Genomic DNA, 21,854 nt, shown 5'->3' with positions numbered 1-21,854 from the left:
GTCTGAATTCGGGAATTTTCGTTTAATGTACCGAACATCACTGGCTCCTATCGTATAGGGAATGCGAGCAAAACCTTCTTACTTTATGTTAGACGCCCGGGAGACAGTGACTTTTGGAGAAAGATTTCGCTTAGATATGTATCTCCTCCTAGTCCTATGTTTCGATCTAACTAAAACGTTACAAACAGGCAATGGCGGCAAATGCAAAAAACCGTTTCAATTCATCAGAAAAGATTTAGGAAGACTTCCTAGCAATCTTTAAAGCAGGACGTATGGAAGAACGGATAGAGAAAGCCTTACCAAAAGATGTCTTGCTTAGGTCTGGATTATGTACGAGGGCTCACACTTGACTTAGAGGCAGTATCAAGAATGCCTATTAAACTCATGACATGAGGTGCCAAGTGTAGTCAATATTCTTGGAAGATTAAACTTTGATGGGCTTGAGCTTATTGAGAGACTCCACGAGCAGCCTCATCGTTCTTAGAGAAAGCTGTTGTCCGTTATACATGCTGTCGACCCTTGACTTTTGTCCACCAATTATTAGTGCAAATCTGTTTCCGAGTGTTAATTAGTGGTCGCGGGAGGTAATAACTCCTCAGATGAACTTATGATAATATTAAGGCTTACACAAAACAATTTTGAGCACTGTGAAGGTTTTTATTTTCGCTTATAATCTGTGCGTGTTGCCGAGTTGGTGAAATAACTGAGCCAATTGTAGCTATCTAAAGAAAAATAATACGTATAAGAGGGAATATTTGCTGGGGCTATGCAATGAAGGACGAGAAATAAGAGGATAGACTATGCGTGAAGTTGTTAAAGTGCCGCTAAGAAGTAAAAGACAAGAAAATATGCGGGTGCATTGTTCATAGTATTAAGCCAGGCACAAAAATGCGAAGAAATAAATAAATATCCAGAAGCTCGGAATGCAGATGAATACAAACGTATATGTAGGTAGCAGAAGCCTCCATCAGTTGAAAGGAGCCCAACGATAGAGAAACACAAAAAATAAGCAAAAACTTAGAACCAGCGCAAAAAGAAGCGCCATTATCCAAGCTAGATATCAAAAATAAATCAGAGTGGTAAGTAGCAACACAAACCAAGATTGAGCGACAGACCTGCACACTCGCTGGCCTGCGGGTGTTATCGGCCCCAACGCTTCCTGCAGAATGGACATGGGACGGCGAGTCCATTTTCTCATTGTCGCCAGCCGAAAGCTGAAAGCCTGCTCTCGCCCTCCTTCGTGCCTGCACGTTGTTTGTACCGGCCTTCTGGTTAGAGGGCGAGGGAGAAAGGTGAGAACTGAAGGTAATGCGATCGTCTCCCGCCTGTTCGCGGGGGCGACCGCTTTCAGGGATAAATATATGTTGACGGATATCCTTGTCTAGGTGGGCACGTCACTCTGGCCGCGTCGGATCGCCCGCATGTAAGCTCTGCTATGTAGAGCGCGCGAAGTTGAACGCTGCCGGTGGGCGTGATACCGCTGCGCCGGCGCTATCTTTACGTTTTCAGGCCGTCATTCACCACAGGGAATGGAATTCAATGTCTTCATTTCCAAAGCGGCAATGGGGCATGTGCAGCAAAATTTCCTTAAAAATTTGTGCAAAAGTGATGAGGTCTATTTCTGTAAACGAAATCACTGTCATTTCTAACATGGAAATTTCACCTGTAGATTTTAATATTTCACTTGCAAACATCCGTGGAAGGGCAAAGTATTACGACTCACCGAACTGGGCGTTCCGGTGTAGTTGGATTCCAAAATATGACCTTCGAACAATTATAAGCACGAAGTAAAAATATCCACTGCCATGTGCAATAACTTTTTCTCTGCTAGCACATAAGACCAAAAATATAAAGAAATTTAGAAAAGCATGAAATTCGTGAGGTGCTAAAAATGAACGCACTGAAAACAAGCTGTGCTTGTTAAGAAACCTGTTAGGAATCATTTACCTAAGCGTTACCTGCGGGTAGAATGTTACCCCGCCTCAAACATTACTGGCAGCAGTTGAGATGGAGGAGAGAGGACGCTGCCTATTCGAGGATAGCGTACAATAGCCCAGTATTGAGAGGTCCTTTCTTATAGAAGGAGAGGCCAAGAAATAGCGAAAGCGCTTAGGTTATCTAACCAGAAAACTAGGCAAGGTAAAAAATGAAAAATAACATGCGGAGTACAGAGGCATGCCTCATCAGTCGTAATTAACACCTGACAGGAGCAAATCAACGATGCACAGTAATATTTGTGGAAGAAAATTCCGCGGTAAAATAATGCTGACAATGAAAGTTTTACGGCAGCTGTGCAGCAGGTTCAGGCACACTGCCGCGATTGAGCTGACGGGAAGCTTGAAGACTTCGGACGTGGTCGTAAACCTTAAAAGGCACACAATAGCATCGTCTCTAACCCTTTAAATTTAATCGTAATGCACAGAACTCGCAGAAAATTCCAATTTAATTTGCTTCATGAGAAGTTTGAACAAAAACACCCAGATTGGATAAAGGGGCTTATGTACTACTTTGATCTGGTCATCGGTATGAAGACTCGCCACCACGCGCTAGGCCTATTCGTGCGTACACTCTCGCCTGGTTCTATGGGGCCGCTCTCGCAAAAATAAATCAGAAAGTCTCAATCACGGGCGCGGAGAGGAAAAAGAAAGGAGCGACGAATTCCATGACGGGCTGACCCTGGTTGCCAAGAGGAAACGAGGAGGCAGTTGATAATAACCAGCATACGCTCACATGCTTACGTGCATTGTAGTCGTTATGGAGAACGCGGAAGAGACGCAACAACGACAGAACAAAGCGAGGAAGAGACAACGCGCTCAAGAGACGCCAGAAGAACGCGCCGCACGACTCGCGAAGAGTCGTAACGAAGATGCGGCTAGAAGAAGTCGTGCCACGTCCCGGAGTGACTCCAACTGCGGAAGAGACAGGTTTGAGTTCTCGAGGGCACCGGAATGAGACACTGTGTAGACGACGTGCCGAGTTAACGTAGCTTTCGCAATTCAACTAGGGTTAACCAGAGCTAAACCACAGCCATTTTTTATTCTCGTTTTCATTTCTTTTTTTTAGTCTTTTATTTCATTACATGTTAGGTCGCTCATGAGCTGTTGCCTAATGAACTCTTACATTTTTGTTTATTTGCCGTGCAACTTATGATTGACGTTGCGTGCGGACAACTTCCGTCCATAAACTTCCGCCTACAACTTCCGCCCACGCCACTCATGAGCCAATAGAGGCTTACGCCTCAATAAGGCGTCAGTTAGGACTAGTTGGTCTACGCTAGACTTAAGCTTGATGAAAAAGCGCGAAAAAAACGAGGTCGAACTATAGGCACACCTAAAGACAAAACGGGCGCTGACTACAAACCCATGTATTCAGCTAGAAAAGCCTATAGTTATAGTCACAGCCTTGCGCTAAAATAATACATCACAAATAGGCAATAACTTTAAAATGGATTCGTTTTGCGCGCGGGGCACTCTTTACAAAAGCGTTATATGGGTTTATGGGGGTTTAATTTGCCAAAACGACTCAGGCTATGAGGGACGCCGTATTGAAGGGCTCCGGAAATGTCGACCACCTGGGGTTCTTTAACGTTCACTGACATCGCACAGTACTCGAGCCTCTAGAATTCCACCTCCATCGGAATTCGACCGCCGCGGCCGGGATCGAACCGGCATCTTCCGGGTCAGCAGCCGAGCGCCGTAACCACTGAGCCACCTCGTCGGCTTACGCAGGACTTATATGGCCGCTGAAGGAGCAGGCGTGCATTTGGAATTAATATATTTTCATAGACCTTACCGTGTGCGGCCATTTATGCGTATGCTACGGACACTTCAGTAAAGGTACCTTCCTCAAAGACTCCTGGTGCAGTCTAAAACAGACATGGTTGTCCTTTCTTTCGTCAAAGTACACTGATCATGGAAACTATTCAGATACCATTAGTGGACAGTAAAATTCACCGCACTTAATAAGCATTACTTCGTTACCATCGGAGGCTGGGAACTTCGAAGCGTTCAGTTTATGAAAAATGTATCATTCCGATTTACCTGTTTGTCTGTTTTGTTTGTTTGTGCAGAATTTATTACTTGTTTCAATAAAACAAGCAGTTCACAATGCATTTGTACAGTCTGTCTCTCTTTATAGGATATCTTTACTGATGTTTAGACTAATTCGGCATGTACAAAGTTCAAGCATACATAGAAACGAACAGGGCTCTTCGTAGAGCTGTCCCTATGATTTCCGGAGATATGTAGAAAGGTTCCTCCTCTAGATACCCTTTCCTTTTCACCGTATGTCGAGGCGTATCCTAGGGCAGACAAAGAAAGAACACCCGCAAATAGGGAAGTGCAGGAACAAGACAGCTCTCGCACTATTATAAACTTTTAGTCGGCCGCAGCCGGTGGCTGCGCACAGCACTGCAGGCGTGCTGTCACGCCTGCGTGTCACGAAGGTTCCAAACTGGAGTGGTATTTCCGTCTTCCCATTGTTCGCTCAAAGACGAACTCTTCTTTTGTAAAGCATGGTGATTCCACCCTACTTCTGTACTGATATGAGTTCCTGCTCCAAATTTTCGATACGATTTATATATGCGCAGAACGATTGATATATATGCGCAGAAAAATTGAGAGAAGTACGAATGCAGCTAAAAATTAACATGAACAGAAAGCGTTGGGCCTCATAGTTCCGTAGTGTTCTTCGAAGAGTACTTTATATCGAAACCTGTGAAAAAATTGCAAACCACTCATAAACACAGCATGCCCGTAGCGCTGCTGTGGATGCCTTGAAAGGAAAGGAGAGAGACCTATTCGCTCCAGCTCCGCGGAATTTCCAACTCGCCTAACGCACTTTAGGCTGCATTCTGGCCACATGTCTCCCGCTTCTAAAATTCAGTGCTGCACTACCTTGCTTCAGCGCACATTGAAATCGATCATGGCATTTGATCACGCCATGGAAAATATCGGTTTCCGAGTCTTTAATATAATGACCGAGGCAGGGGCAGAATGGAAAGAATTTTTTTTTATATTGCGCTGGAGGAGCGCATATAACCGGCAACTATCCACCGCGGCGTTGGTATATATTCTGTGCGAAAAACGACTCACAAAAAACTGCGCTCAAAATCAGCAATATTATGTTACTTATGCAGTCGCTTATTCTAGAGTCGAAACGAATCTCGTCCACCTGCCGTCGTATTTCGCGTCGGAGTGTCCACATTTTTCTTTTTCTTCCTCAAGTAAATTTCACGTTGAAACGGACATAAAATCGCCTCTCACGCAAAGTGAATTCAGAAGATACTCTGGCTGTGTTCGCCGAGAGACGAGATGTAAACGGGCACAAAGAAAAATAGCGCAACTAAGTTGCAAGAATCGAGTTTCCTTGTCGCACTGAGCTTGTTGAAAAGTTGGAATTACTGCAGGGCAAAGAAAATCCGCTTAACGAGGCGTAAATCAAATCTAATGGCCGGATTCGCTATATTTAGTTCGGTGCATCACTTTTTTTTTGCTCCTTTACGAACTCCCTTCGCCATATAACATGCGCTGCATGGCTAAGGGCCGGAGCCAGGGCGCTGTGGCAAGCAGTTTTCTTAGTTTCTGCGGCTTTCCAGAAAACCACCAGCCGTACCAGAAGTGCGAGAAATTGCTTCCTGGGGGAAGTTTTAAGATCCGTTCCTCACGCAATCCTACTTCTGCGAACTTGGTCGACTAGGGGGTACCGTTTTCTTGCGCTTTTTCACTTGCTCTTAGCATCCTGCCTAGGAAAGGAGCGTTACGGCCGCATATTTCCGGGTAATCGTTGCAGACTGTGAAGAAATGCTTGAGGCAGTGGGTTCAGCCTTACCTTTATAGTAAATTCTCGAGTTTCTTTCAGTATAACCTCCACACATTCGTTTCTGGCTCACGTATGGCCCCATTTTGGAGCATTCGGTCACAGAAATTGCTCTGCACACTCGCCATGCGCTTTTCGTTTCTTAAAGCACCTCTTTGCAGTTCTATTCTATACGTAAATGTGTGGGCGTTCATTTTGAAAAGTTTCGCAATAGGACTGTATATCGTATAGGTTCTAGGCTGGCCTAATGCTTAGAAAGCAACCAACTGCTAGGAAACGAAGTGACACATTCGCAGGCAGGGCTGGAAGGCGATGATGAGTCAGCAAAGAAGGGCGTCAGGATGTCGTTCAGCTCAGCACGAACGCAAATGATGCGTTCTTCTCTGCAAATGATGTTATGGAAAGTTAACATCAGTGCAGTATTATGATAACGATATGTTACTTCAATAAACTCAAGCTGTTTTTAACACAACGACTAGATGAGATGTGCACTGAGCTTAATGTAGAAACTGACGGCGTTATTGCGAGATTTTTTTTTCGACCCACAAAATTATTGCATGCGCACCAGAAAGCAATAGATGAAACACATCACAGTATTAACTTTATGTTTGGTCGACATTGCTCAATCGCACGAGGCGAAGACTTCTTGCAAAAAAATGAAAGAAAAAAGTTCAGAGTTCATTCACTCTCCAAGTCAGAACTGACAACTGCCCTGACACTCCCGAGCGGCAGGGCTAAGAGCGCCTAACTCTTGATTATTGTCCTTAGTTGGTTACTTTAAACTTCCGGTGTGTTTTAAAAAAATGCGCGCTTCAAATATTATTGAAAGAGCCGCATAGCGGAATCTAGGAAGCCGCAGAAATATTATATTATGACCCATTATATGTTGATGTGGTTATATGCCTGTGCTGTTGACACATAGGGTTCTAGCTCGGTAAAGCTGTCAAAAGTGGTGCTCTCCCTGTTTAAGTTTTAAATATGAAGGAGGAGGGCTACTGAGCCACTGGGCGACGAAGGTACTAGCAATCTTTTTGCCCACGGAGAAGCTGAGGCTGCCCGCACGTGAGCTGTTGTCAAGCCCAGACCTATGTATCAACTACAAAACTGTTCTGTGCCGATGTGTGGAGTACAAAACTTTACACAATGCTGTCACCACTGAAGTGATGGCAAATGCAAATAGCTTGACCAAATAAAAATAAAAATGTTTTGGCAACATCTTCAGGTAAAGGCCACAACGGCGCTGTTGGGCTATTGCCACGTTTCAACTGCCTCATTCACATTATTTTCTGCACTTTGTATAGAACGCCACACCATTTAAGCGAGCATAAGTGCCAATAAGGACAACAGGTTAGAGTACGGTTGAAGAAAAACAAAAGCTCTTTACACGCTGGTGTTGATTCTGACTATGATTGAAACTGCATGAAATTGGCAGGTTAGAAACAGTCCTTTCATTTTTCAGTGACACGCCTTCCAAAACGCGAAATGATTGCGCCTGAAAATGATAAAATTACAACATTTCGTTGCTTAAAAAAAATTGTTACTGAAGAAGCAGGGGCCTTACTCGGAATATTACATTAGCTCAAAGCTGAAACGAAGAAGTATGCCCTAATGGCAATAGTACGGTGGAAGATGAACCTTTCATAACAAGCGGCATATGAAACACAGATGTCATTTCAAGGCGAATTTTTCTCCCTGTTTGGTTTTTACGCTTTATTAGTATTTTTCACGACAAAGAGGGGCGCCTCAGTTTATCCAGTATGGCGACGCTACAGAGGACTGCTTATAGGTGCTGTCTTTGATAGAATCGTGTTTGGTTTAAAAATTAGCAATAAACTCCCGCGTGTTTATGATGTTGGCTGCCGCGTGTGGGCCAGTGTTTCGTTCCTTTACTGTGTAATGTGACTAAACAAGAGGTAAGGAAGATACTGCTGTCTGGCTCGTGAAAACTGCCGTGGTGAATGTGGCGGCAGGGTGGTGCTAGCCAACTCTAGAGAGAATTTAAAACTCATAATATCCCCGTGGGATACTTGTACACCACTTGAATAACAGAACTATAAGAGCAATATTTTGCATTTACCACTACGCGTATGCACGGCGCAGGGACTGTCATCTGGCTTACGCAGAAAACTATCTAGAAACTCCCTCACTGCCGCATAAGGTTCAACTGCTACAGCGTCTCTTGCTTTGCGTCTTTTTATGTTCATAAATTTTAAGGATCGCGTGCTACTTAAGATACAAATATTGATTTTGAGTCGTACGCACAGGGCAAAAGCGAGAAAAACGTAAGATCGCTTTCCCCGCGCACTATTTTCTCATAACAACCGCTCCTTGCGCACTCTGTTTGTTTGTTTGCTTGTTCGTTAGTTTGTAAGTAGTGGATGGGAGGCACGTAATGAATGTAACGCAATTCTCACACGTTCTTTTCGTCCGATTCTATTCGTTTCTTACCATCCGCCCGCCTGACTGCATGCTTTCAGTGAGAGGAAAGGCATAAGGCAATGTACAACGAAGGGCAAAATGAATTATAACGAAATCGATTCCGAATCAATCATTATATCACCCCCTCTCGCCTTGGTGAGTAACAAATCCCTTCATGCGCACGGCGTAGTAAGGCTTACAGGGTGATTCATGCACAAAAGTCATTACGCTTCCGTTAGCTGCATGAGCTAATATATGGTTGCTATGGAATTGCCCCTCACATTTGCACAGGTCCGCGCATATCATCTCTTCAGAAAGAGACGCTCGGTGCCTGATAAGAACTGCTCTGTCATGGTCCTGAAAGCACTCCAATATCTATAGCATGGAAAGTTGTCCCCATGCTTTCTCTGCATTACTGGCATTAGAAAACTCACGCAGTGCTACTTACTACCCCTTCTATCTCGTCGGTATGAAAACGTCCACGTAACGGGGCTCCTAAAATATAAGTTTTCGCAAAACACCAACCAGGCCACTTCAGCGCGCCTATCTTTCTTAGTCAAGTTCGCTACACCGCAGTAGCGCGGCGTCGATTTTGTCAAAATCACGAAAAGGAAGCTTCAACACTTTCTCTTAATATCAACGGCAAATGTGGCCAAGCACTTAGTGCTTTAGCGATTTCTTTTATTTTTGTGTTTGTGTAATTCAAACAGAATGCATATTTTTGATGTGGTCAGAAGCTTTAAAAATAACGATTATATGGTTGGGCAGGAAAGCTGCAATGCATAATTTCATAAAAAGAATAGAAAGAGGCATTGAAAAAATAATCGAATAAGCATATCCGATTCGGTGCTCTGAGCTGGGAGGTGGAGACAGAGTATGGACAAAGGTGTGCGAAAAGGAAGCGTGGAAGAAACGTGCAGCGAATCCCAGTGGCAGTTCAACGCTCTGCATCGAACTACAGAAGAGGTTTCGAAGCAAAGGCGGAAATTACGAGTTATAAGAGCTAGCTGGTACGTAACGTGTAGAGGTGAATTCAAGCCGTATACTTAAATATACGTGGTCACTTATTGCAACATACTTTGTGCACAATCCTTCAGTATTCCTTTAGAAGGGTTTTGGTTTTGAACTAAATCATAGTGTCCGCCGAAATCTCACTGTGACCCTAGATATAAGACAGTCTCTATTCTCCTTTATCCACAGTTCATGAAACGGGTGAGAAATGATGTGAAAGTGATAATAGGTTTCCTTACTTATTTAGTGTTTATCAGAAAATATAAACTAATTGTGGGCAGTCTTGACAGCAGATTAATATTCCGACGCTGCTAAAAAAAATGATGCGGAGGAGGCCAAAAAAATTAACACTTTATTCTCTATATTTGAGAGTGAGCCTAAAACGGGCCCCTATTGGATTATCAATTTCAGTGACTGTCAATTCATGACTGCAAATTTATATTAGTCGCAGACGGGGAGTAGTCTATAAAATTATGCACTAGTGGATGGTGGGAAGTTCTTGTTAAGTGTTAAAATAAATATCCAGACCGCAGGCCAGCGCGCTGTTTAACTAATACAAGTGACGAGTACGGCTCATTTCTTCAGCCATTCTTATGAATCCTGAATACGCTGCGCTGCACTTGAAATACGACGCCATTTACATTCCTCTAGATTTAATCGAAGACGCATCCTTTAAATATAAAAGTGGGTGAATTTTCGTTTGGCTTTAGTTCAAATTCTTTTAGTTCGAATTCCATGTACTGAGTGGCACAGCTTTTACTAATTTTTGTGGAAAGGAAAAAGTAAGAAAAGAGAGAAGTCTGTGCTAAATCAAGATGAAAGCTCTTTGCTTTATTGCATATTAGCATCGAACGCAGTGCCCGAAGTTAGAAAAAATCGATATGAAAGATGCCTCTAGGACTGCAATTCGTTTTTACGTTTTTAGAAGGTAACATTTTTTAGCAACGAAGAAAATTGGTGTACAGTAATTCCAGCGATCACACAAAGTAAACAAAAACTGGAGCACTAGCGGCAAACCTAGCCGTATTGTAGGTTTTTTTTACTACAAAGTGACGTTAACAGCTATCAGCATAATTATTGAGTTGCTTTAATTTGATACGTGGCAGTGGCATCCCTGTTTGGTTTCGCCAGCATCTGTAATTTCATGCAAGCATTCAGAGATTTTCATGCAAGGCTTTCACTATAGCCGAGCCAGTGGGTGTATTAATGCCTCCTTGAACAAAAAATACGGCACTTTCAGGAGTAAGTCATACCCTTTTACGTTACCATTCGGGTTACGATTTTAGCAGCTAAGAATACTTTAAAATGCTTATTATGTCCCCGAAGAACTTTACTGCAAAATCAGTACCAGTGTAGAATCCCAAAGCGCCAGCGTTTGTCAGCAGCCTCAGAGAGTGAAGCCTCAACGTTCAGGAAGCATCTCCCACCGCCACCCTCATTCCAAGTTTCCACTGCACCCCCACAAACCTTCGCCTTCCCGAGCCGCCATTCGCCATATCATCATCGAGATCTTCCATCCAGAAGTTCCACCCATCATCCAGTAGCTTACCTCCATCGTCCTCAATACCTTTATCAACAAGGATCCTAAGAAGTAGCGAAAAAGCGACGGCGAAATAGATTTCGCCAGCTGTACTCCAGGAGCGCCATCTACCATTTGCCAGCTACCTCCTCACCCCAACCACCTCGTGAGAGTCTGGCCACGCACTCGCTGCGCCCTTCGTACTGCCTAGCCACCCCACCGCCACTATTGAGAAGCTCCACCCATCACTCACCCACCTACACGCACCTTTAAAACTCGTGAAAACTTCTAACGCATGCGTAAACCTCGGCTTAGTGCAAAAACACTCAGAAAAGCATCAACAGCAATGTAATCATCTGGGGTGAATCCGATTGCTTTCGCAGAATTGGCTCATCAGATGTCTTATCGTGACGTAAGTTTTTTTTTTGTTGCTCTCTTGGAATGTGCGGCGAGCCCTCCGCGTTTTAAAGCGAACCTTACAAGCATGTTCCGCAACAACTGCACGTAATATCTTGACCACCTGCGCAATGCTTTTTCATTCGCGCAAAAATAATCATCTACGTTTTATTTGCAAACATCTAGTATTCAGACAAGCTGAATATTTTTGTGCGATCTCTTTCACTTCTATCGTGATAACAACTAATATTCTTAGACGTGTCATGGACGTAAGTGGCATAATTACCTAGAAGGAACAAGCACGCGCACGTAGAGCCTCGAATCAAGGAAATATTTTGTGAATTAGAGCAGAAATTTATAGTTAATAATGTGTAATGGAGATGAAACAATAGGCAGCATTGAAATGCTGAAAAAGAAGGCCGCAGCCACGTCCTCACGCGTGAAGTTCTGCAGATCCAACTTTATAGTTCGTACAAGTTATGGCTGTCTTAAAGCTGTGTGCACTACTGCTTTGCCTCTGGCAGCTGTGACGAAGCTTTAGCTCTAGAAAATATACAATGAAACAGAGAGCCATAGCTTCGACGGGTGCCGACATGTCCCCTCATTATACGGGGAGTGACTCGGTGCATGTTTTATTGGCGCCTAAAATTATTCTTTAAGAAACCTATCCATGCACCTATTAGCGATTTAAAGCGAGAGGTAAGAAAGCCTGAAATTATTTATAGCTGCCCAGCACTGTGAGTGAGTGAATAAATTTTATTGCCATAATTGGAATTAGTGAAGTACAATGGGGCGGCGTGGCCCCCAGGTGAGAACGGCGGCCTGGACCCACGAAGTTAGAGCCACTTGTTGCGATTTGTCTGCGGTTGTCAGCAGTGCATTCCATCTCTTCAGTGGGAGTTGGTGGTAGCGCATGTAAGGGCGCTTGTTTCGCACATCCCCGCAAAATCTGAGCCCGTGTTCCGGGGGTACCATTTTTAAAACTTGGGCAAGAAGGGCCGAATTCACCGTTGGTGATAAGCTCCAAACGAGACTGAGAAAAGAATCAGTTCGTAATCGATGGAGCAGGGTGGCTCGTGCTTTGTCGAGGTCAGATGGGGGATAGTGGGAGGGTATATTGGGCGTTGTTCTCTGTATATGCTGGTAATTTCATCTTAGGCCTGGTGAGTCTCCGCCAGGGCGTCTGGGAAGGAGGACGCGTCACCCACCCGGTTCGTAAAACCTCAGACTAAGTGGTCGACTCCCTCGTCCCCGGAGTTTCCAGAATGAGTAGGAAGCCAGGCTAGACTGATCTGTCGCGGAGAGACGCAGTCTTTTAGGATGCGTGCTGCGGGTAGGGAAACGAACTTGATAGAGTAATTGCGGATGGCATTTTAGGAGTCGCTAACGGCTGTACGAGTGGCGTGGTGAGTGATGGGCAGCGCTATTGCAGCTACTTCTGCAGCAGTGAGAGATGAAACCGGCGTCAAGGCTGCGTTGAGCCGAGTAGTTCGAGGAGTGGCAGCACATGTTATATAGGTGTTGATATTGCATTTGGCGGTGTCTACATAGACTGCTTGGGTGTCATCCATGTACGTGGTGTCTAAGGCTGGGGCTTTAAGGCGTTGGCGTGTGTCGTGTCATCCAGGTAACATATTCTTTGGAAGAAGTCTGACCAACAGGCGACTGTAGATACCTGTGGGAAGAGGTGGGGGCGGCGGGGGAGTGAAAGTATCCCATAGGGTTGATTTGAAACTGGTTGAGAATATGGCGACCATGAAGGCTACGTGAGAGGCGGTGGATTTGAGCTGTCTTGTGGCTGGCACAGAATGGCAGCCCTTGGCTGCCTTGTAGGCCGTACGGAGGATGTTGTCTGCCGCTTCTATGTCTTTCTTTCGAATGTGAAAGTAGGGGTAGGGTGATGCGGCTAATAAGGAAGGCTTGGGTGAGGCGACAGATGTCAGTTTCTTACATACCTCTCGGTCAAGTGGAGATGCGTCGACTGAGACCAGTGATCTGTGTGGCCGTGGATTCCGAGTTGTGTGTGTTGTTTTGCACCAGCATGCGGAGTACTCGGATGGTAGGGACTGAGGTAATGGGATGCACGTCAATGTGGAGGTGAATAGGAGCAAGGGTATTTGTGTCCTATTTGCGAGTACGTCTCTCGTGAATGACTAAAAGCACTGATTTACAAGGGGAGCACGAGAGTCCGTTGGCTTGGAGAAAAGTGTGGACATTGTGGATTGCTTGTTGAAGGGAGTAATTTCCCCATCAGAACCGGTGGAAGTACAGATAGTGATGTCATATGCATAAAAAGAGTGGTTAATATGGGAGATGTTGTTAAGAAGGGGGCGCAGGCCCTGCATGGTAATATTAAAAAGAAAAAGGAAAAACACGGCCCCTTGAGGGGTCCCCCATGGGACAATGCTGATGGTATGCCCGCAGGGGTCTCCGATGTGGATTTATGCGGTGCGGTTATGAAGGAAACTAGCAATGCAGCTGTAGGTGAGGCTCCCGTCATTCAATTGTGAGAGATTGTGCAGGATTGATGCATGCGATACATCGTCAAAGGCTTTGCTTACATCGAGGCCGAGTATGGTGTGCTTGGCACGAATGGGCCGGGATTAATAATGTCATGTTGGATTTGCCACATGATGTTCTGGTGGGAAATGCCGGTACAGAAACCCATCATAGAGAAAGAAATAAGGTTCTTCTTCGGTGTGAAGATATGGAGTCTGTGGAGGATAACATGTTCTATGATTTTACCTAGGCAGGAGGTAAGAGATATGGGGCTGACGTTACCCAACTCTAGTGGTTTGCCTGGTTTGTGGATGAAGATGACTTTGGAGAGTTTCCAAATGTCAGGTATATGTCCCGACTGCCAGTACGAATTAAAGACCGCGGATAGGGTCTTGACAGATTGGTCATCTAGATTTCGAAGCATCTTATTAGTGATGTGACCTTTGCCAGCGGCATTAGTAGTTTTGAGGGCGGCCCGGACATCCGATGCATTGACGTCACTGTCCATGTCTGAATTTTGGTTACCGGTGTAGCCTGATGGAATGTCGGTGGAGGTGTAGAAGTATTTACCTCTCAGGGCGGCTAGTAGCTCTTCATTAGCGCCGGGGAAAGCATGAGTGATTCTGCGTAAATTTTTTTGCGGGATGCGGATTTCGTTTGACTTATGTGGAGAAGTTGTTTGAGCAGAAACAATGTGTTTTTGCACCATAAATTGCCGTTTAGGCGGTCACATGTTGGGTGCCACTGTTTTCGACTTAATTTGATGGAGTAATTTTCTATGTCCCGCTCAAGCCGAGTGAGATGGAGCTTGAGCTGGAGGTTGTGTTGCGTAACCAACGGGTGGGCAGGCTATGCTGTGCTTCCCAAATATGAGAGTTTGGCGTCTGGAGGTGGATTGCCATCTCCCAAAGCTAAGATGGAGGTGGCATTTGCTACGTCTTGGAGAAGCGTAGGTGCTCATGTGTTGAGACCCTTTATGAGGCTATTCGGGCGTTGACCGCATACGCATTGGAAAGCGTTTACATTCAAAGAGTGAATGCAAAGGACGCTGTCGCCTGCTACAATTCAAACGAAAAAGAAATTTCGGAACTCGAAATGCTATCGTTAATACACCCATAAAATTTAGGCCGACACACACTGGTACAATAAAAGAAAAGACTTGAAAGCTAACAAAGGCCTATTATCGGGCAACTGAGCGATTTATTTTCGAACATTTCTTCGAATAGACTATTTGTTGAATGAGCACTTATTATCATCGCGCCGGTGAGACATGCTGTACTTCCTTTAACAGTACCCATAACATATTGCGCCCAGTTGTTCAAATCGCTTTGCGGCACCCGACACTTTGCGTCTCGTTGCAAAAGCGGAACAATTTCCAGCTGGAGGGCATCGAAATTAAGCAATAAGTCCCGTTCACAGCCTGCGCTCTATATGACGCCAGAAACGTTTTCGCAACGCAGAGAAAAGGCGTCCGAGTTAATCGTGTGCGCTTGTATTTTTATATTTCCGCAGAGTGACGAGAAAAGAAATCGATAGGAAGCATGATTGCTCCACGACCGACAGCTTTGAGTGATGGTGCAGTGCGGACGTCCGAAAATATTGATGGAGATATTTTTGCATGGTTGCAAAATCAAAACTCTGTTTAACTTTGCCGTCAGCGGATGCTATTTCTCTGAACGAACTAAAAGATAAAGAAAGAATGATCAGAAAGCTCGGGAGGTCATACAAGGTACAGATCAGTATGTGAGCGAGCCATCGCTTGCACTGCAGGGGAAAGAGATTTAGTTTGTAGATTGTAACAGCTAATGTTTGGTTTTTGTTTTCGCACCTTAGTTTCGTTGACTTGTTTTTTTTTCCTCGTGTTTATACCGAGCGTTTGATTAAACACTTTAGTTGGTGAGAACCGCTTGTCGTATGTGCCTCAAGTGCCTCGTACTTTTTTCCTGTTATCTTTCCACCAAAATGATTGGTACACTACCACATTGGGAAAGATCACACGACATACACGTAAAAGCGAGCTCTAACGAAGCCGTACGCCGTGCTTGAATGCCTAACGGGTAGCGTGTCGGACTAGCATTCCAAGTGTCAGGTGTTCGGTTTCCCACCAATAATAATAATAATAATATTAATAATAATAATAATAATAATAATAATAATAATAATAATAATAATAATAAATAATAATAATAATAATAATAATAATAATTGGTTTTTTTGGGGAAAGGAAATGCCGCAGTATCTGTCTCATATATCGTTGGACACCTGAACCGCGCCGTAAGCGAAGGGATAAGAGAGGGATTGAAAGAGGAAAGGAAGAATTAGGTGCCGTAGTGGAGGGCTCCGGAATGATTTCGACCACCTGGGGATCTTCAACGTGCACTGACATCGCACAGCACACGGGCGCCTTAGCGTTTTTCCTCCATAAAAACGCAGCCGCCGTGGTCGGGTTCGAACCCGGGAACTCCGGATCAGTAGTCGAGCGCCCTAACCACTGAGCCACCGCGGCGGGTCAACCCCACCAATTACCACAATTTCTTTTTCGGCACAGTTCATATAGTTATATACTTAGATGTCGTAATGACGTTCGAGTCATGTTCCGACGTTATGATAATTTATGTAATATTTTAATAAATTTCAGATTCCAACCTCAATGTGTGACGTTGAACCTGTTCGACCAATTCTTTCTATCGTGACTCAGCAATGACGGACGCCGCATTTTCCGTTTAGCAAGGCCTTTTAGGCTTTCGCATTAAAATTAAATAAATTAATGTGAGCTTTGTCCCACCCACCACTGCCCATCCGTCCAGACTGAGCACGCTCGCCTCACCGTACTATATGGGACCACGGCGGCACGTAGGAGGTAAAATTCAGAATGATAATGCTAATGGTTTTCTTTTCTACTAAGCGTTAATGATGAATAGATCGCGGAGACAGCCTTCTAAAGACGAAAATAAACTTTTTATTTTTTTTGCGATAAAAGCCACAGTTTTAGTGTTAGCAAACATAATTACTTCTCCTTTAAGTGCTCGAGGGAATGGTTCTTTTTGCTGACCTCTGTGTGCAGGCATGGCAGGCCTTTTGAAACTTTGACAAAAACAACGAATAAACTTTCCAAACATAAGCTTCACAAATATTTTTTTTACATTCAAATATATTTTGCACTGTACAGTGTCTTTATGCTCAAACATCCTTTCAAATTTGTTTCCGCAATGCGATGTCACATATATTCGCTAATCTCAAATTAAGTCTTAACCACGCAGTCTCCAACCACTGCATCTGGAAACATCCAGGATACCTGCGTGTTTATTGATGTGGTGATGGCATCCGTCAGCAAAGCTCACTGAGTGGTTTTCGCAGGTTAATTCAGGGCATAGCATTCACTCATAGTTAAACATAACTCATTAATCAAAGACATTCTTGCGAGACGCTGGGCAAATTCTTCTCATTCGAGCGCAGGTGTTTCAGCCGACGTACGTGCAGAATATTAAGAGCCGGAATTTGAATTTTATTTTGTCTCAGATTGGCAGGATGTCACCCGGGAAAGGAAAATTGAACGCTACCGGGGCTGTACGATGTCCAAGCCAAAATGGAATGGGCACAAGGATGTGTTCGTTACTCAGCGTATTGCAGTCACATCGAACTAGGCGATTTATAGAAATTAAATAGCTATTTTATTTGCGGAAGCAAACACCGACGGACTATTAACTTGTGTCAGTGATGTTGGGCTAGCGTTTACTTCACTTGCTGGCAAAGCATGCGAGGTGTAGCAGCTGAACAAAATTTCTCTGGCACGTAAAGCATCGGAACGCAGCGTCTCATCTCGTTTGGCGAATTTCCGGCGCTCCGCAATAGACATATAAAGCCAGCTATTCGCAGCCAGTCCCCGGAAACTGCGCGGACGGAGTATGAAGGAGATACTCTACGTGAGGAGAATCGGGATGCGTCCTTCTGGGCCTCGAAGGAAAGCACGGTTGTGGAAATAAAGCAATACCGCAACCGACTGTTTCTGGTTGGCAAGGAAAGTAAATGAGCAAGGCAGATAAAGAACGCCGAGGACAAGAAGTGCAGAAATGAATGCAATAAGCCTTTCGCGCTACCCAGCATCCAAAGACGTGAGCGGTGCAAAGAAACAGGGATGAGTGGCGAGAAGCGACGTCTTTACCTAACGTTACTTCACGCCTCGTGCAACTGTATCACGATTTATTGATTCGTTTTTAACTAATACAGAATTATTAAAATAGCTGTGCTAAACAGGTGGGTGCTTTTGCGAGAGATGCATAAACTCTCAGGCTGCTGCTCATAAGGAAGCAGTAAAATTGATTCACGCTTATATGCACAAAGCGAAATAACAAAATTACAGACGTTGTAGTGTGGTTAGGCTAACTGCGAATTAAGAGCGCTAGGAGTTAGATTTTCACTTCGGTTCCCGTTCGGGGCAAGATTTTCAATATCAAACGTACTGCAGACAAAGATAGGAGAAATTGATGGCGGGGGGCCTTGGGCTAGCGCAGTCAAACTAGGGGCACACTTAAGCTCCGCTTTAAGGATATGACGCGAAAGCGCTAATGCGTTGCTGCCCCTATATTCGGAATTAGGTCATTCGCTACTACAAATTCGCAGATCGCTGGAAATCTTCATACCACCCCTTGCGCATGGATCCTGTGGTTATGGGATGTGACACCGGCATGTGATGGAAGATGCTGCCGCCAGTGGGGCGTATGCGTCGACTCAGGCCGCTTTTCCCGCGCAGCCCGCATCGCCAGACACAGGGGGAATCAATGCGGGGGATCTTAGTGCTAGTGCACGAAAAGTCAAGCATATGCGAACGTCAGCTGTCTGGAAGGTGAGAAAAGAGAATCGTCCAGAAGACTATGAGACATTAATAACGAACAAAATTTTGAGACTAACAGCAGCAGCACCAGTCTCCGCAGAGACGCGGTGTCTCTGCATCGCGTGCAGGAATTTTCAATAATCTGCTGTGCTGTAAATGAGATAATTTGCGGAAACCGTGACACCGGATGCGGTTTTTAGGAGCTCATAAAAGTAGTTACTGACGTAGAAGTTTTCACGAAAGTACGTGAAAATGTTTATTTTCTCAAGTGCAAAAAAAGGCACTATGAATACTTGCGTGTTGTCGCTGGGCCAGTTAATGAATACCAATGTTCGTTGAGGGGAGGAAGAGAACTTTTGCTAGCTGCGCTGCCTTTCACTATATGAAGAAGACATCATTTCTATACCTTCTTTTCCTTGCTAGCACGTGCATGAGCTCCATAGTTGCGATATTGTTTTCGGATGTCCACTCTGCAAACTTTTACGCCTAGAACGTGGGTATTTTTTTCCTCCGAACGCTCTGTCAAGAGCGAGGAATATATGGGATTGAGGCGAAAAAAAGGTAAACGTGCAGTGAATGGAGAGTGAGATGCGAGGTAAATGAAACTTCGCTTGCTGATCTACAAAACTCGCAGTTGCTGTCACCCTGACGTCGTTCTACACGACACTCTAGGGAGTGTCTTGGCGCCATGTAGGTCCTCCCAAGATCGTCTTTGCGTGTGTTGAAATGCCAGGCTTGTCAGCTCTAGCCCTCGAGAGCAGCAGACAAACAGAACTCGTCCGCTCGAAGAGGGCCTTAAAAGTATTTTTTTTCTAGAGAGTCGCTGTGGTCTTATGCTGTCAACGACAGACAATAAATAAGCTGCTGCTTGGGACGTGGAGAAAGCGGGCGAGCGCACTGTATTGGCTAAATCAAAGTGTCACTGTCTTTGTGCTTTCATGCGCATAAACGTGGTTCAAAATCTCGTCATTTCTGTCTACGTACACTTGAAAAATAGTGTGAAAAAACTGAGACCCGTAGAACATTGAAAGACATCTGCCTGCATCTTTTTTTTTGCGTGGTTTGTTTTAAACATGAACCTCCAACGTCTCCTGTTTCTGCATTTACTAGCATGCTCTCAGGGAACATTCATTGGCTGACTACCATACTTCCGCATCATTTTGCACAAGCTTACTCGTACTTCGGTTACGGCAATGCCGTTTCCGTCAGCAGACATTGTTGAGTTTTGAACGTGGGGTCTTCGACGATTTGTTTTCGTTATTGATGCAAAAATGAAAATATTAAAACTTGAGAAAAAGAGCACTTCACACTTTTAAGCCACTGTGAAAACTTCGATGAGGAGCCGTCGCGGTAGCTGTGTGGTTATGGCGCTCGGCTGCTGGCCCGAGAGACGTGGGTTCAATCCCGGCCACGGCGGTCGAATTTAGATGGCAGCGATATTCTAGGGGCCCGTGTACTGTGTGATGTCAGTGCACGTTAAAGAACCTCAGGTGGTCGAAATTTCCGGAGCCCTCCACTACGGCGTCCCTTATAGCCTGAGTTGCTTTGGGACGTTAAACACCCGTAAAAAAAACCAAACCAAAATTTCGGAGAAGATAAAAAAATAAAATATGGTGCACATAGAGCCGAGCTAAGATCTTACTGCAAAGTTTAAATTTTAAATATTTATAATACGATCTCAATACCCATAGCAAGCAATAGTCGGCTTGGGTAGCATACTGCTAATTACAAAGCATTATCAAAACAATACTTTTCTCTTGGGGTAGTTTGACCCACAATAATGAGTGTTAATATTTTTCTAATTATACTCAGCTAGCCTTATAACTTTGATTTTTTAAAATTCAAATAAATTTTTATTTGAAAGAAATATTTTGGTGGGTGACATGGGCTATGTTTGGTTTTGACAGCTTGACGAGGCCTGGAACCCAATACTCTACAAGGCAGAGCATAACGATACGAAACGAATAAATACAAAAACTACATGAAAGTATAACCACATAGAAAAGATATATACGCGTCACATTTCTTTCGAACTAGGACGTGTATACAATTTTTTAGTATTACAGAGATCTGAAATGATAGATATGAGAGATTATTAAGGTAAATACATGAGAAAATAACGGAGTCATATACAAGATACACTATCAGTGGTACAAAAAAATCACAAGTACACAGAAATGGTCATGGCATGTGAATATAATATTCACAATAATAGTTACTCAAAAAGTGGTTGCTGCGCAGCCAACCTCGTCCTCAGTGTTTTTGCGATATCACAGCGCCGGATATCACGATTTCCTCGCGATCAGCGTCGGTCATTTGCGCCTCTTTCGAGCGTACTGCACTCTATATGCGGCTAATCTAATCCAGGATAAGGTAATATATACCCTAAATTTTGTTGCGCGGTCCGTGGAGTATATATGTGCAAAAGATAGATAAAATGTTGGGAATTCCGGACTGCCATTGATGTGTTCTATGCACATATAGCTATATAGCTAGCGCGGGCTACATATGCAAAAGTTACAGTCCTTGCTCCTGTGCTTCCCATTTCAGTTCATCTCTGCTGGCATTTTACCTAATGGAGATGTTTGGACTTTAATACTGAGTGATTTTCTTCAAGTTATCTCCTGGTAACGAAGGCGTTGCCTCTAAATTTCAAGAGAAGCAAAGAGATGCATGTAATGCCTTTGATTGCAGAATCTTTTAACCATTATCGGTGTCATGCATGTCTCAATCAGTCCCTAAAAAAGCGAAACGTTTGCATCTTCTTCGCGAGCGATGCGCCAGAACACTGAAAATAAAATGAAATTTAACACTCAGCTGTGTATACGTCGTATTCAACAAATTCCACACAGCAGCTACGAGGAAGTACACGAATATTTCATTAATATCGCGCTCAGCAAACTTTTCTGCAAGGCGCTGGTCATTAAGCCTGCTTGTATAAAGCGATAAAACAGAATTGGTTCATTCATGCAACTTTCGGGCTTGAAGCCCTGCTGCGTAGTTTCTCCCGAAATGTTTGCTTTGAAAGAATGAGCGTACTATTTATTTTTTTTTCATCGGCTGTGTTTAGGATTTTGAAGCTCATTTCTCGTTTCTGCAGGGTACGGGCTAAGAACAACTCTTCTCAAGTAGAAAAAGTGAAAATATGCCTCCGAAAAACTCAACCACTTATATCATTTACGAGTCAAGCAGCAAACATATGCTTGAAGTCTTTTCTCTAGCGGACGAGTGAAAACACCTTGCGAAAACATCAATAGGGAGGAAAAAGCAAGGCTAAAATTTGGCAGTGTTCAGTGATGTGCATATTAGGCCTTTATTACGTGTCTGAAAGAAAATTTCATCGGCCAGCGAAAAAGAGAGATA

Source organism: Amblyomma americanum, chromosome 4 (genome assembly GCF_052857255.1).
Source record: "Amblyomma americanum isolate KBUSLIRL-KWMA chromosome 4, ASM5285725v1, whole genome shotgun sequence".
Taxonomy (NCBI): domain Eukaryota; kingdom Metazoa; phylum Arthropoda; class Arachnida; order Ixodida; family Ixodidae; genus Amblyomma; species Amblyomma americanum.
Note: the sequence above shows the minus strand (reverse complement) of the source record.